Genomic DNA, 7,297 nt, shown 5'->3' on the forward strand with positions numbered 1-7,297 from the left:
AAAAAAACAGATTAGTTTTTCTTTTTAGAACCCATGTCATTGAAATCTCCCTAATATTACTCAGTGAATAAAATTTTTTTAGTAAGAATAAAGTCTTTAAATGCTTATATTATATACATTTAATTTAATTTGTATTTATAGAATCAGAAGAACCACATTGTCATTTCTAAATGCTCCATCATATAATATGATTTGTCTATCTTCTATATTATAATAAGTATTATATTATTTTAGGGCTTTAATTGAAGTTTTCCCCTTCCAAACAGGAGTTATCATACATAAAATGATTATCAATTAACTGGCAATAGATGTCATACTCTGAACACAGAAATATTTTACTAAAAACACAAAGCAAATACTTGAATGTAATATAAGATAAATAAATCAAATGAAGTAAAATGAGTTATGTAACAAATTAAGTAAAATAATACTGTAAGTACACTTCATAATAAAGAAATGATAAATTTATTTGCCAGCTCAGCTGTCTGTATCTTTTAGAGGAGAGGGTAGAGCTCAGCAATTAAATCAAGATAGGAAAAAGAAGCATGTGATGACCACAGAAATGTATCAAAAAATATACTTATCACCCTGCTAAAATCTTCAATATTTTAGTTCCCATAGAGGGCAATATTGTATAAAAGATGGTGAACCAGGAATCTGCCAATTCATCTCTGTTGATATGCTTTAAAGAAAACTGCTGTTACTATAAATTTGACGCTGTTCTTCCTCTCAAACTCTGACTAATATACAAAATGATGCACACAAAGACAGAGCAGAGACTCATCAAAAGCAAAGAAAATTCATTTGGTATCCTACTTACTGGTAGATTACGTGAGTGAATAACCTCCAGTTTCACCTGTACTTGGACTCCATCCCTGAGTCTAGATAGTAGATTGCAATCTATCATCTAGTCACTTAGTCTAGTAGAAATATTAATGAAATAGTGCCTTCCTCAATGCCTGGAAAAGAAAAATAAACTACAAATAAGATGAAAGCCATGTCTATATTTCAAATCAAGCATTACTGAATCACAAATATCTCTGTTGTGTAGTGAAAGGGTAGTACATAGGTGAGACCCCAGGTGAGGTGGGAGAGGACAGTGGAAACTAATCAGGTATACAACCATAGTGTAAGGATGGGGTGTGGAGAATGCAAAGTTATACTTAGCTATGGTTGCTTTGCCATAAGTTCCTTCCCATCGGAGATGCTAAATATAATTACAACTTGAAGCATTTACCTTCAAACGACTTTTATAGTAACTGCTAATTTGTATTGAGCTTATACTGAAAGCAGTGAAGGAGGCATGATATTACTTTAAGTATCCAATTATCTAAAGATTTTAATACACGTGGTGATATGAAGTACATGGAATTATGGGGCATGCTCTGGTGGTCTATTAGCTATGACTCAGATGCAATTCTAAAAGAGAGACGGCTTTCTACGTTCCCCTTGTTATGGGATGTCCTTTCCAAGATTATTGTGATGATATCAAATCAGAAGTACTTTAAGGCTAACATAAATGAATTAAAACGAGTAAGACTTTAAGTCATATTTTCAGATCCTTAGTCATAAGAAATAGAAAGCTAGACTTTTTATTTAGGATAGCATTTTGTACATGAAGGTCAAATCAAAATAGAATGAATTGTTTAGTTCAAATTGTCATGCTAATCTTTAAAATAAAGTTTGTTACTTATCAAGCACAACTTTCAGGTCTAAATAATTTAATATTCCCCAGTCAGCCAAACTAAGGGGTATGTGTGTGTGTTTGCAATTAAGTAAAAACTTGTCCCAGATTTCTAACAATCGGATTTATATCCCTATCTCATATTTCCAGATTACCTTGGAAGAAGTTATTCCTCCAGCATTAATCACTATCTGGCCCTTCTGTCTTGACTGTTAGGGTGCTGTATGGAAGGAGGCTATTTGTTAAACTTGATATTCTCAGTCATTGCTGTCAGCAGAAATTTGTTTCAATATGTTTGCTTTTATAATACATTCAATACCAAAATTATGTTATCTTCAAATCATTTTTAAAAAGTGCTTCAGAACAAGAGATGTTCTCATAGATTGTGGTGAGTCTCACAATGATCCTATGATTAGTGCTGTATTGTTTACATTGTACAGGTTAGAACACTGATACACAAGAAGCAAACCTGGAATCTGCAAGAGGACTCATTGATTCCTAGCTTTGTTATCTTTTCACTACACCAAAAACTTTCTCTGAATGGATCTAGTGTAGAGAATGATCTTTTATATAACTCTGTAAGTTGGGTGGCCTTTCAGGTGGCTATCTAAAACTCTATACTCTGTGATACAGTGAGTGAAATATAGATGAGAGAGGAATAAAGCTCTCAATATTTCAATGTGGCAAGTTAGCAATAATTTGGCAGGATTCAAATTTCAATATCTACTCCAAAAATGTCTTGTATGAAAAACTTACCTACTATCAGAACTGGTCTAAAGACCTATGTAACAAGAAGGTTTTAAAGCTAGGTTTTAGAAAACCTTAGCAGAATGGGGAATCACAGTCGCTGAAATATGCTAATGGAGGAAATAAAATGAGCGAAATTTGTAAGATTTAATTTTCTGTATACTTTCATTTAAACTATTCAATTTATTTTTCTGGTTTGAAAAAGAGAGGTGAACCAGAGAATTTTTTATATCCACCCATGCTATTACTGGTTGTCCAATTACACACACGCACAAAACTGAAATAAGAGTTTCATAAAACAATTCTTACTATAACTATGTGCAGTGAATTTGATGCTTTCTTTCTGTTCCATTCCATTCCATTCCATTCCATTCCATAAACATTTTGAAATGCTGACCTTAATCTATTAATGTAAAATTCATGTAATGAGCCATGGCCTGCTTTTGAAAGATACAAATCTGGATTAATTATATATCTGTACAATACTGAATATAAAAAAGATCAAGTAATTTCCATGTTTTTATAATTGGAGCTTTCCCCCTAATTTTTCCATTTAACTATTTTTATAACCTTAAGAGAACATCTTTTTTATTTCACAAAGTGACTCTCAATGGATCTTGCTATTGTTTGGAAAATATAGAGCCAAAGAGGCAAAGCAGATTAACATATGAAGATAGAAACAAACGGAGTCTTTAATTACACACTTATAACACTGGCCTCTTAATCTAGAGAACAACAGAATTACTAATGTATTAATACTCTGTAGAATTTTAATTGTTTGCAATTATAAATTTAGAGACAAACACTTAGAAATCCCATACTTCCAGTTACGGGGAGAAATGAGTTGCCAAAAAGCCATGGGAGGAAATGCTCTATACTTTTTCTTTATTATTTGTGGGAAAACAGAAAGTCTATACTTCATTGCATCATAGAAATCTTACTGCTACCTTATAAGCCTCAAATGATTATAGAATGCCACTAATAAGCTCATTTTAGTTGTGTACTGTCTATAGTGACAGTATTTCCAACCCAACTCTAAAGTTAGCAGACAAACAAGGCTTTTCTTTTGTGAAATGTGCAGCTATAATTTGAGGGGAAAAAAATCAGTGCTTCAAAAATTCAGGAAAAAAAATGTAGTGGAATGCATTATTGACCCTACTTCTTTATTCCTGACAGTATTAAAGCCCTTTGTCATGTGACTTTGTAGTTTCTCCCAATAAAAGGGCTATCTTATTTTCCCTTGCTTTCACTTTCAGTTCTGCTACATGAGGGGTTTGGGCCCACAGGATGATGAGAAAGTGATATTATGCTAATTCCAAGCTGAGGCCTGAGAGGCATTATATGTTGCTCCTTACTCCCTTGGAACTCCATTATTACTGTAAGAAAGCCGCATCTGCCTGGCATGCGGATCAACATTGCCCACCCAAGACGTCCTAGCCAAGTGCAGCTTAAAGCAGAGCCCCTAGCTGACCCGTAGGTAAATAAGCAAGCCTAGTACATACCAGCAGAACCTAGCCACATCAGCTGGTTCATGAGCAACACAGAACAGAGACAGAGGCAAACTGTATTAATGCAATGGATATGAAAATAAATGGAGCTTTGAGTTACATATTAATATAACCCTCATTACATAAATAATAGAATAGATAATACAGTAATTAATATAACCCTCATTACATAAATAATAGAATAGATAATACAGTAATTAATTCACTTTAGTACTATAACTTTTGGTTATGGAGTTTTAGATAAACACTTAGAAATCCAAATTTGCACAATTTTAAGGGATAAAATAAATGTATATTTAAGCTTCTGAATTTTGGGTAGTTAGTTTTACAGAATTATTTAACTGACACCCAAAGTTGCTTTCTTCTGTATCTAAAGTCATTTCAAAAAGACCTTACTCTACTCAATAGATTATGTGAGTTGAAGCAAGAAAAAACGATCATTTTCTTATCACTAGAATTTATTATGTGATTTTGAAAAAGATTTTTTATCTACAGTAAGACTTTTTAAAAATGCTTTTTAGAATATGAATAAATTCCAAATTTTTTCTTTCATTTAGTTCTGCCAAACTCCAAGGAGCAAACACATTCTGTATTTCCCACCAAATTTGCTATTTTATTTCAAAGGTAGAGATGGAGTTCAAAGCCAAAATGTCGCTCCTAAACTCAATAGGATTTTTTCCCCAATAAAGGTATAGAATAAAATCCATACAAAAAAAGTTAAAAAAATGAAAAAAAAAAAAAAAACCTTTTTTGCTTTGGTACCAAATAATCTTTAATTTATAGAGAAAGATTTTTTTTGACAGATAAAAGGATAGAGAATCATCAATTTTACTGTAAAGGAACAATTGTGAAGAGTATAGATTTAACTATAATAAAATGCATTCATAACTAAAGACACAAGTTTTCATGTTGGAATGATTTAGTCTGCTTAAAGGAGGACAAATTAATATTTCATTAATTCATACTTACAGGATCATTTTTCTTTGCTTAGTAAAAAATACTAAACAAAGAAACAAACAACAGCCTTAGAATTTGGTTCCTCACTTCAACAAGGTAGCTGTTGATTTGCCATCTCCCCTTTCTGTTAAATTAATTGAACACATATTAATACTTTCATATAAAATATATTGACAAACGGCTAGCACACATCAAATCCCTCATCTTTTGACTGTGAGAAATAGGAATAATAATGTCCCAAATAATAATATGATGTAGTACTAATTACCACAACAGTTATAGTGCCACCACTAATCTCACTGAGCAACAGCAGTGACAAATAAGAGCAGACAATCTTTCCTGAACCCTCACAGGGCTTGAGCTTCCTTCATTCAAATTTTTAAACAAAATCAAGGTAAAGCTGGAATAGGACCTGGGATAGGACATGGATAATGTAAATGTCAGCACTTATAGTGCACAACGAATTGAGGAATAAGAATCATAGTAAGAGAAAAAGGAGAGGAGGAGTAAGAACAGAACAGAAATGATGCTGTTACCTCATGATAATGATTATAGCACATTGAATGAGCCTGGCATCTTCTAAGCAATTTGCTTTTATTAATTCCATCTTCATGGAAAAACCTTCCTGATAAGAATACAAATGAAAATATTGGAGCACAAAAGGGGTAAGTATCTAGGTCGCCCAAGCTGGTAGGTTTAGCATTTGAAGCCAGCTCTGGAGCCCACAGTTTTAACCTCATGCTACTCACATAGAAAAAGAAGCAGCAGCCAGTTTGGCTAAAATGGCAAGAGTGTTGATTCTTTCACCCCATACTTTTCAAAACACTACTAAATCTTCCAATGACTTATATTTCAAAATGTCTGAATTATGAAACACAGAACAATATCACAGTGGAAAACAAAGCAAAACATTACTAAGATAACTTTAGAGGCAATTCATTAAAGGAAGGAAAAGCCCTGCCAGACAACAATCAATAAATTGAAAATATCAATAGCAAATTAAAAATAATTCCAGAATAAAACTTAAGAATGTATCTAGTCATATGAGAAGCCTATAAGTAAACCTATAAAATCTGGTTTAACATGGAGAGCTTTAGTTAATTCCTGCTTTTGGGCTTCCTGACTCCCTGGCTTAGAATTTTCCTAGATTTTGCATTTCCTTTAAACAAAATATAAATATTAATAGCTTAATAAGCCAGCATGATATTGGTGGATTCCCACCTGCTATGATAGCTTCTGCTATATTCTCTTGTATCATATCAGACATACATATAAAGCAGTTTACTTTAAAATATGGTTAAATGTGAAAGACTATCAGTAATAATGCACTTCTTTTCTTTTTGGGGACTATTCCAGTCTCAACTTAACTCCCACCTCTCTTTTGAGCTCAGCATTCAGAATATTTGCTGATAAAATAAAGGTGTTTGGGTACTAGTAGTCAAGAACCTAATTTATGCTGTTGGGATGCCTTGGAGCATGCATGCCAGAGGCATGAAGCCACCAGAATGCCAGTCAGTTGGGTTAGTGGGAAGTAGAATTTATATCTTTGTAAATGTGAAATATATTTTGGGTAATAAAGAATAAAGAGCCCTACCATAGGGTTTAAAGAGATTATAGAGAGTAGTTAAAATATTCTTGCTACAGTGGTTTTGCAATATATTTTATGCCATAATGTGCAACTATTTATACTACTACTTGAAAACGCTTTTTTATTTTGCAAGAGTGCTTTTCTGCAGTAATGAGATAAAGTTCATATACATTTAAAAAAAAAGTATTTTATTTAATTTTTTCAAAAAATGTCAGTAAAGTGTCAACATTTATCATATACTAATACTACTGTGGTATCATTTCCTTTTAAGAAAACCACTGCAAATCTGCTATGTTAGCTCTAGGTTCTATTTAAAAAATTATAGTTCATTTAATTAGAATGTGCCCCATGATGAGAATTTATCACATAGAGCTCCAGAAAGGCATTTACATATCATTTTGTGAGGTGGGAGTTTTCATTCAGATTATATGACTTCTCCTAAATTGACTTCTATCGTTTTCAATGAAAGTTTTCTTCTGTATAAAATGAGATCTGTTAGTATTGGCCCTCTAGAAGAAAAATAATAACAGGAAGTTAAATGATGTCATTTGAAGACAGCGCATTCAAGGATTTGTTGTTGATTTTTTTTATTTATTTATTTATTATTTATTTATTTATTTATTTGAGAGAGAGAGAGAGAGTGCACTAGTGGGGGGAGGAGCAGAGAAGAAAGGAGAGAGAGGTGGTAAAGAATCTTAGGCAGACTCCCCATGCTGAGTGGGAAGCCTGACTTGGGGCTCCATCACACAACAGCAAGATCATGACCTGAGCTGAAACCAAAAGTTGAATGTTCAACCAACTGAGTGCCCCACA

Source organism: Ursus arctos, unplaced genomic scaffold, assembly GCF_023065955.2.
Source record: "Ursus arctos isolate Adak ecotype North America unplaced genomic scaffold, UrsArc2.0 scaffold_11, whole genome shotgun sequence".
In the NCBI taxonomy this organism is placed as follows: Eukaryota; Metazoa; Chordata; class Mammalia; order Carnivora; family Ursidae; genus Ursus; species Ursus arctos.